Below are 10,876 nucleotides of genomic sequence, written 5' to 3' on the forward strand. Positions count from 1 at the left end.
AAATATTTCTGACGAAATACAAGATCAAGGTAACCTACAATGTAAAAAATGCACCACGAAATTTATATTTTGCCTGATTGGTTGAATAATGCAGCTATTATTTTGTAAATATCATTTAGATATTATTTAATATTAATTTACTACTTTACCCGTCCCATATGACCCATAATGAGGTAAAAAAGACCAGGTGACAATTGAAAACCAGCAAAAAATAAACACATTTCTACAATGACGAATAGCTTGGGAGTTCTACTGAACAAAAGTCAGATAGTTGTCTGTTTGATATATGTTATGATGTCCATATTATTGGTTTAGTTTGCACAATAAAATTGCTCAATGTCAAATTGGACCTTTGTGTCCCGCCCTACACTGTACATCAACTTACTAGTTTTATTGATAACTAGCTGTACCCATTCACGCTTTGCCATGATTTAGTTTAAAATAAAAAGTTGAACAAAGATGTGTATTTGTTAACTTCCCGTAGGGTAAGTTATAGTAATCGTCCAAAAATCGAAATCAAAATTTTTACATTTCTCGACGTTTTGAAGGTTCTGAACATTTTGGCATACCTCAGAAAAAATGGATGTGTGTGTGTGTGTGTGTGGTGTTTTGTATGTCCGCGTTTTTTCGTCCACGTTTTCGGGCGCACGGATCAACCGATTTGAATGGTTTAAAAAACATTCGATTCCTATTGATAGGGAGATGTGCTGATTAGTTTTTGGCAAAGGCAGGTCCAGCCGTTACGGAGATATGGAGCCAAAGAGTGCAAAAAAATAGAAAGCGAGTTTTGATGAGAGAACGGATCAACCGATTTGAATGGTTTAAAAAACATTCGATTCCTATTGATAGGGAGATGTGCTGATTAGTTTTTGGCAAAGGTAGGCCCAGGGGTTTCGGAGATACAGAGCTAAATTTAAAAAAAATGGCTGTTTTTGAGAGAACTAAGCGTCCGATTTAAATGATTCAAAGAACTTTCTGCTTTTTCAACAAAATAATTGATTTTGGAAAAAAAAATTTTCTGTTTCTAATTTTTTTTTCAAAAATTTTTTTTTGTAATTTTGGATTAAAAATTCAAAAATCACCCAAGCTAAGCACAGTCTAAGCGCCACTCTGGTACAAATGTTTACCCAAGTGCGTTTAGACTGTTTGTGTACTGGAGCACTTTTCCAATTTTGTGAAAATTATTGAAAAATGTGAAAATGCCGCCAAGATGAGCACAGTATAAGTGAAAATGTCGCACAGAATTATTTGCAAATGCGTTTAGACTGTGACTATGCCGGAGCACTTTTTCAATTTTGTGTAAATTTGGCAACTATTTTTTTTTTTTTGAATTTGATTCGAAATGAAATGACGATTGTTAATGTTCTGGAGATGATAAATTGATTTATTTATAATTAACTTTCCATAGGGTAAGTAATCGCAAAAAAATCGAAAATGAAAATTTTTATATATCTTTTACGTTTCAGAGGTTTCTGAATATGTTGGCATACCTTGGAGAAAATTGATGTATGTGTGTGTGTGTGTGTGCGTGCATGTGTGTGTGTTCGGATACAAATTTTCGTCGGGAACACGGATTTCGGGAACACGGACGAAGCAATTTGAATAATTCAAAAAATATTCTAGCCGTTCCGAAGATATGGGGCAAAAAGGGCCAAAAACGGTAACTCAGTTTTTAAGAGATTTGTATAGTTCAAAAAACATTTTACTTGTATTAACAAGATGAAGATTTGATCAAATTTTCATGAAGATAGGTCTAGCGGTTTCAGAGATCTAGTAAAAAAAAAACTAAAAAAAATAACATTTGGCGGTCAACAATAATCATTAGACATTAGACATATGCATATCAAATTATCAGATATTTTATTGAGATTTTAACAATAAGTATAAGTTTTGTTTACATTCCTATAGGTTCCGTACCAATGTTTTTCCGTTAGACAGCGACGCGGCGCTTACGCGCTTTATATTTTGTCTCTATGCTGTTAAAGCAGTACGATTGCTTTGAAAAAAAGTTCAGATCTTCCAAATATATCAAAATGAAGATAACATTTTTTCCAAAAAAAATTTTTATAAAAAAAATTGTTTAAATTTTTTTTTTAAAAAAAATTTTTTTTCAAAAAAAGTAATTTTTTGTCCAATTTCAAATTTCTAAAAAATCTTATTTTTTCGAAGTAAAATTTTTTGCAAAAATGTTAATCGTTTTTAAAAAAATAATAATTTTTGGTACGGGAAGTTCCAGAAATTTGCCTTAAGGCACGATGCCTTAATTGCCTTAAGACAGAATTCCACTTACAGCTAGTTACATTTAGTTTAACATTACTACTATCTGTTCAACAATTTACCTATTCAACAATTTGTCTACAAATTTACTTAAAAACTTGTTAATCAATCTACCATTTTACATATCCTCCAATTTACCTGACCACCAGCTATCCAACAAATTACCTTTTCGCCAATTTACTTGTCTACCAATTCACCTGTCATTCAATTTACCTATCTACCAATTTACCTATAGACCTGTATATCAATACACGATTTTACCTGCCAACTAATTTCTGTTTTCCAATTTACCTGTCATCCCGTTCTAAATGTCTACCAATTAACCCGTTCAATAATTTACCTGTTGAACAATTAACCTGTTTATCAATTTGTCTACTAATTTAGTTATCAACCTGTTTATCAATCTACCATTTTACCAGCCTACAAATTAACCTGTCATCCCGTTCTACATGTCTACCAATTAACCTGTTAACGTGTTTTTTCGTCTGCATATTTATCTATCTATCAGTTCTTCTCTCTACCATTTTACATATATTCCAATTTACCTGTCCACCAGTTTACCTTTATAAACTCTCTAATTAACCTTATTTATCTACGTATTATAAAAAAAATAAAGCTCGAATTGATTCTACGTTTTAGTTAGAAAACTTTTGTATGTGAAAAAGAAAAGGTCTGTTTTTAGGGTTTTCCCGGCAATTATTCGATTTTTTCTCGCCGTAAGAACCATCCTTGGGCTTAAACGAACATTTTAAAAAAAGAATTGGTCAAATTGGTTTAGGCGTTGTTGAGTTATGCGCTTACCAACACATTTTGCGATCCATTTTTATATATAAGATTCCAATCCCTTAACACACATTAATACCATATTCAAAAGACAATATCCAATCACATATAAAAGTATACAATTACCATAATGCATAAAATATAATATTACGTCTAATATGCCGGATAAAAGTTAATGATGAATGTAATCAAAATTGTAAGCTCGTCCTGTTTTCCTTGTCACTGTTTTATATTAATACAAATCAGATTAAACATAGTGATCAAGAAAGTCAATCATTTTGATAATAGGATGACAATTTTCCATTACAGAATTAGTTTGATTTGTTATATTGATATATTCTGAATAAAATATATATCATATCATTTTCGTTTTTTTGTGCGATTACTACCACTTACCCTACGGGAAGTTAAAAAGTAAACTAGTGATTCATAGCATCCCGTACCAAAAACTAGATTTTTTTATTAAAAAAGCTTAAAAATTTTGAGAAACAAATAGATTTTTGAGAACTGAACTTTTTTATAAGATTCGACTTTTTGAACATTTTTATTCATAACTTTTTGAACATTTTAAACTTTTTTAAAAGCAATCTCGCTGCATTAGCAGATGACCCGTGTTCTCAAAATCGTGAACGAAAAATTGTTGCATTTACACACACATACATACATACATGCATATATACATACACACACATACATCAATTTTCATAAGGTATACCAGAAAGTTTTGAAACGAAAAAATATATAAAAAAAATATTTACGATTTTTTTGCGATTACTATAACTTACCCTACGGGAAGTTAAAATTAGTAAAACACATTCGCAAATGACAGTTGTAAAAATCAATTTACTTACAATTTATATTTAAATGCTGTTGAAAAGTTAAAATTCTACGTGAGCATTGTAATGTCAGCATTATTGTTGCCTGATAGCCATTGATGGTTTATGCACAAAATTAAATTAATAGATTAAATATTTTCATCAATAATATAAACCAATTTTTAAACAAACAGATTCTCCAAGATAATGGAATATAAAAAAATAATAAAACATAGATTACTTAATTTTCTCATTCAAAAAATTGACAATTATCAATATAATTTTATGCTGCCATCAAATACAGTAGCAATATCTATTGACTTAAAGGAAGCTTCTAAGCTTCTAATACAGTGGATAACAATATATTAATTATTAAACTAATAGAGCTGGGATTAGAAGATTTGTCACTTCATTCACGTCATTTTGAAGAGTGTCCATAACCTGGACCTGCCATCCCAAAAATATAATCAGTTTTTTATCTTGCCAATACAAGTAAAATGTTTTTTGAGTTATTAAAATCGGACGCTCCGTTTTCTTAAAAACTGAGTTACCGTTTTTGTCACTTTTTGCCCCGTATCTTGAAATGGCTAGACCTCGAATTGTTTTTTGAATTATTCAAATCGAAATTTTGTATCGACGAAAATTTGTATCCGCATACACACACATACACCCAAGTAAAGTATATATTGAGCTTCCGATTGATATCAAGATGACCAGTAATGACAATAATTTGAAAAGAAAAACTAGTGGGGTGCATGGCATCGTGCCTTAAGGCAAATTGCTGGAACTTCCCATACCGCAATTAAAAATATTAGTACGGAATCCAAAAAAAATTACACAAAATGTGTACACATTATGAAAGACTCTATAAAATATCTGATAATTTGATGGGCATAAGTTGAATAAAAAATTTTAACCATCAAATGACATTTATTTAACTTATTTTTATTGAGAGTTTATAACCGCTGGACCTGCCTTCCCAAATATTTAATCAGATCTTTATCTTGTTCAATACAAGTAAAATGTTTTTTGAGTTATTAACATCGGACGCTCCTTTCTCTTAAAAACTGAGTTACCGTTTTTGGCACTTTTTGCCCCGTATCTTTGGAACGACTAGACCTGTCATCGCCAAAAACTAATCCGCGCGTATTCTTATCAATACGAATCGACTGTTTTTTTAATTATTCAAATCGGTTGATCTGTGTTCCCGAAATCGTCGACGAAAATTTGTATCCGCACACACACACATCCATCCATTATTTATAAGGTATGCCAAAATGTTCAGAAACCTCTGAAACGTAAAGATATATACAAATTTTCATTTTCGATTTTTTTGTGGTTACTATAACTTACCCTACGGTTAAAAAATGAACATGGCAGTAAGTTAGTCATATTATAAATAACTAAAATTGCATATAGATTGTTTTTTTAAACTTATGCATGTCATATTAATAAGAAAAATGTAATTTAAAAATTATAATTACCAAAACACAACTAATAATATATATAGATATATATATATATATATATATATATATATATATATATATATATATATATATAAAAACTGAGGCTATCCGTTTAATTTATTACACTAATCCTAACGTGAGTGAAACCTATTAATTCGCGTCAACTGATAAACAGAAGTTCGTTTCTTGAAGTACGATCTAGTATTTGCTTTTATAATTACTTGGTACGATAAGTAATTATTTCAGCACTCATTATGCAATTAAAATTTCTTTTTAACAAATAAACCATTTTTTCATATAATTCAAGTCATATAATTGTACACACAACAATGTAGTCGGCAATAGCATAATTTGCAGTAGAAGTTTTGTCAATGTAGACGACAGAGGTTAAAGAACTTACTTGGAGCTTGATGGATGATGAAAAGAAATGAAAAAAGTAAAAGTAAACGTGGCTAAAATATAAGGGTGTATAACTCTCGTGTGTCAGTCAACTAATAATGTATACAACAGAAAATAATATATAGTGCTTGAATATTTCGTACAGAAAAAAAGTTCAAGTTAAAACATAACTAGTGGGGTGTATGCCATCGTGCCTTAAGGCAAATTGCTGGAACTTTCTGTACCGTAACGAAATGTTCGAGGAATATTGAATGTTTTCAAATAGATTATTATAAATATTGTAACATTGTATAATATTTATAAGAATTATATAAACTGAATTGCAAAGTTGAAATTATTTGTTTAAAGTATATAAGAACTTTAGTCAGAATTTATTTATTTCACAAAAAAAATTATTTTTCAAAAAATAATTATTACAAAATTTTGAAACAATTTTTTTTTTCTAAATCAATTTTTTTGTTAAAACAAGCTAAAAGTTCTTTGAATAGTTTAAATCGGACGCTTAGTCCTCTCAAAAACTGTCATTTTTTGCACATTTAGCTCTGTATCTTCGAAATGGCTGGGCCTGCCTTTACCAAAAACTAATAACCACTTCTCCCAATCATTGCTAATTGAATGTTTCTAGATCATTCAAATCGGACAATTCAAACCGTTCTCTCAAAAACTCGATTTCTATTTTCCGCACTCTTTGCTGTTTATCTCCGTAACTGCTGGACCTGCTTCTGCCAAAAACTAATCAGCATATCTCCTTATCAATAGGAATCGAATGCTTTTTGAACCATTCAATTCGGTTGATCCGTGCGCCCGAAAACGTGAAAGAAAAAATGCGGACACACAAAACGCACACACATTCATTTTTTCTGAGGTATGCCAAAACGTTCAGAAACCTTCATAATGTCAAGAAATGCAAAAATTTTCAATTTAGATTTTTGAACGATTACAATAACTTACCCTAAGGGAAGTTAAAAAGTAAAAGCTATCATTATAATAAAATTCAAATCTAAAGTTACTAGATAAAAGAGTCATTTTGCTTTAAGATAGAATTTGATTTTTGATATTTCATTTTGAAAATAAAGTTTTTGTTATTTAGTCAAACAGATACAAAATATACATGTATGTAAAAATATTAAGTTATAGTCGGATTCAAAGGGTCCAATTAAACTTTTACCAATTATTCTCTGCAAACCAAACTAATTTCATCAAACCAATTACCCATGGGGTAGAGCGGCTCAAAGTTCCGTGGGTAAAAATGTCCACCACCGATTTCTCAAAAACAAGAAAAGCTAAGTCGTATAACCATGACAAATGAAAATAGCAAAAAACAGTTTTACTGAATATAGTCAGATAGTTGTTTGTTTGATATGTGTTATTTGTGTTGATGTAGTTCATTCAGTACAGGCAGTATAATTACCTAAAGTCAAATTGAAAGCTCAATAAATTTCCCAGCCTTTTAATCATTCTAAAAATACGTTTTTTTGCTGTTCTTCTGAGATTTGTCACTTGGTCATTTTAACCCCATAGGCGGGATAAAAAAAGGCAGCCATGGAGCTAAAAGGTCTACTATTCTATTTTTAATTGATTTTATGCAATACATTGATACATTATTTAATCAATGCGCTATAGTTTAATTATTGGGTTGAACAACAAAATTTAATTCCACAAATACCACAAAACACACATAAAACTTAATACCTTAATTGTTATTTTTTTGAAAAGATTTAACATTCTTTGAAAACTTTGAAGAAATTAGTTTTTTGAGTATCTTGAAATTTTTGAAAAAAATGCCTTTTATTAAAAATATTTTTTTGTTTATATTTCAATCTTTTTCTCGAAGCGCGTAAGCGCCGCATCGCAGTCTAAAGGATAAACATTTCTGCGGAACTCATGAAAATGAAAACATAATTCGTATTTTTCATTAAAATCACTATAAAATATCTGATAATTTAATGCGCATATGCTTAATGATCATTTTTCACCGCCAAATGGCATTTTTTTTACTTTTTTAATAAATCACCAAAACGACTGGACTTGCCAAAAATTTAAACAGTTTTTCATTTGGTTAATATAAGTAAGATGTTTTTTGAATCATTCAAATCGGATGCTCCGTTCTCTCTAAAATTAAATTACTATTTTTGTCACTTTTTGTCCCCTGTTTTCAAAACGGGTGTACATACTTTTGCCAAGAACTACAAATCAACGAATCGAATGTTTTGTGAATCATTGAAATCGGTTGATCCGTGTTCCGCACAGACATACATACACATATACACATACCTACATCCATTTTTTATAATAATAAGGTATGCCAAAATGTTCAGAAGGCTTTGAAGCGTGAAGATATATAAAAATGTTCATTTTCATTTTTTTGCGAATATTATAATTTACCCTACGGGAAGTTAATAACATTTTAGTGAAATAAAAACTTTGGAGCACTGCATGTTCATAAGATACAACAGCCTTCTCATTGCATGTTGACAAGGTTTTGAGAAAATATTAGCCAGAGAACGGTAAACTTGAGCTATTAAAATATTATGACAAGTTGTTTTCATTCAAGAAACACCTGATTTCGCTTTATTCAACCCCTATTATGGATACTTGACGTCGGTTCAGGCAACGACCTATGAAATCTATCGTTTTCGAACGCTCGTTTGAGCGTTTAATGTGTTGGTACGCGCCCTTGTTTGAGCTGACACCATCCCGGTGCGTTCGATAGAAATAACACGGCTTTTGATTTATTTATTACGGCAGGCTGATTTACGAACGACCGCTTATTGATGCGGCCAAGGAACTCCATGGAAAATGTCTCAAAAAGGCAATAAATTTTATTAATATGTAAGCAATTTCTCTTCCGTACAACCCTGCTTATTGGGGTAATAAATAATATTTCAGTTTCAAATTCTATACTTATAATCTTCTTTTTATTTTAAATTTTATTTAATACAATTACTGCACATAATGTTATTAATTATATTGCTTTATGACATATTTTATATTAAAAAGAGATGATCAGAACTAGAAACATATATATTCTTTGTTATTTGCTTTAAAGCAAACGAAAACTAGTTGGTATTGGTATTTTGCCTTGAGGCAAGTTACATGAACTTCCCGATATGTGTAAATAATCGACCTAATCAATAAATAAATTAACTTATAAGTGATTAAAAGTATCCCGAGTGGATTTATTAAACATAATTGAAAACTAACGGACACCTTAACTCGGAGAATTTTCTAAAAGCAAATTTTCAAAAATCAATAATTTTTATAATTGAACCAGTTTCCGTAAGACTTTAATGGTTTAGTATGTTCATTAAAACCAAGTATTCTATCGTTATACCAAGTAAATCGTCTAATTTTAATTTTAACAAACATAAAAAAAAACTACTCATTTTCTCAAACTTCGATGAATTTTTAAAATTAAACTACTTGTAGTAAGACCGTAAAATTTCAGTAAGTACTATAAGACCATGATATATATCGCCAAAAAAAGTTAACATTAAATTACAAGAAAACGACTCGGTAGATTTTCACCAAAAACTAATCAGTATCATTCCCAACAAACATCTTTCTAATAGTTTTTGATTTTTTTAAATCGATTCGATAGTATGAGTTTAAATGTGAACAAAAAGGTTAACACTTTTTTCAAATTACAAAGAAACGGCTCGGCAGATCGTCGCATAAAATTAGCAAACGGCTATTAAATTTCAGACATCGGTTCAGGCGTTTTTGAGCAAACGTCGATGAAAGGTCTAATATTGACAAATGCCAAAAAAACGATAACAATTTTGACGAATTTTTAAAGTTAAACGAGTTGTCGTAGGGCCGTAATATTTTAGTATGATCTATAAGACTATTTTTACCGTCAAAAAAATAATAATAAAAATCGTCGAAAAAAAATTTTTAAAACTTTATTACAAGAAAACGGCCCTGTTGATCTCTACCAAAAACTAATCAGCACGATTCCCAACCAATATCTTTTGGTTGAACGGTTTTTGAATTTTTAAAATTGATTCAGAATTGCGGGCTAAAACGTGGACAAAATTTTTTTTCACTTTACTGCTATTTATAAAGAAACGGCTTGGCGGTTGGTCGCACAAAACTGACAAACAATAGTCCTCATCGAAATGCATCGAATGGCTTTTAAATTTTTGAAATCGGTCTAGCTGTTTTTGAGAAAACGGCTGATTTTCGGCAAAAAATCTGTTCACACACATACACACATACTTTTTTCAAATTTGGTCTCATTCGAATCAGAATGGCTTGAAACGTCGAGAAAACATAAAATTAGCGAATCGTTTTTTTATGGAAACATAAACTTCTCCTTCGGGAAGTGAATTAGCAAACTTGAAAAGGTGTAGAGAATATATAATATAACATCCTACAGGAAAATTAGACAACTGAAAGTATTTAAACAATGAATTCGTCAATTGAAAAAAAACTAAAGTACAAGATTCAGAATAACAAAAAAATTAAGATCTAAAAAGAAGTTTGCACATAACAAACGTTGAAGCCCAAAATATGTAAGGTATTTATACTTGTTAATCTGTGGGTATTATTTCAAGAACAAGTATTTAACGATACTATTATCAAATAGAGGGCAATAGACGTGTTATTGACTTAAATCCAAAAACATCGCTATCGCGACATAAACCACACTATAAATTTTTTAATGAAAGTATTTTTTAGCGTTTTTAGTTTTTTCTAGTTTTGAGCTCTGTTGTGTAGTTTACGGTGGCTGAATATACGTTTTAAGTGTACGTGTATGTAAAACAAGTAAAACTAGTGGTGCAAATTGCTGAAACTTCCCGTACTAATATTTTTTTTTTTTAGAAAAAGATTCAAGCTTTTGTAGAACTTTTAGAAAAAATAGATTTTTCAAGATTTTAAAATTTTTTAATAAAATTGACTTTTTTAAAAAATTTGAATTTTTTTTATACTTTGAAACATTTTGGAAGTTTTGAACTTTTTAACTTCCCGTAGGGTAAGTTATATTAATCGCAAAAAAATCAAAAATGAAAAATTTTATATATCTTTACGTTTCAGAGGTTTCTGAATATTTTGGCATACCTTAGAAAAAATGGATGTATGTGTGTGTGTGTGCGTGTATGTATGTGTGTGCGGATACAAATTTTCGTC

The sequence above is a fragment of the Ctenocephalides felis genome, unplaced genomic scaffold, assembly GCF_003426905.1.
Source record: "Ctenocephalides felis isolate EL2017-DRISC unplaced genomic scaffold, ASM342690v1 CF-g0.4_SCAFFOLD_01886, whole genome shotgun sequence".
In the NCBI taxonomy this organism is placed as follows: Eukaryota; Metazoa; Arthropoda; class Insecta; order Siphonaptera; family Pulicidae; genus Ctenocephalides; species Ctenocephalides felis.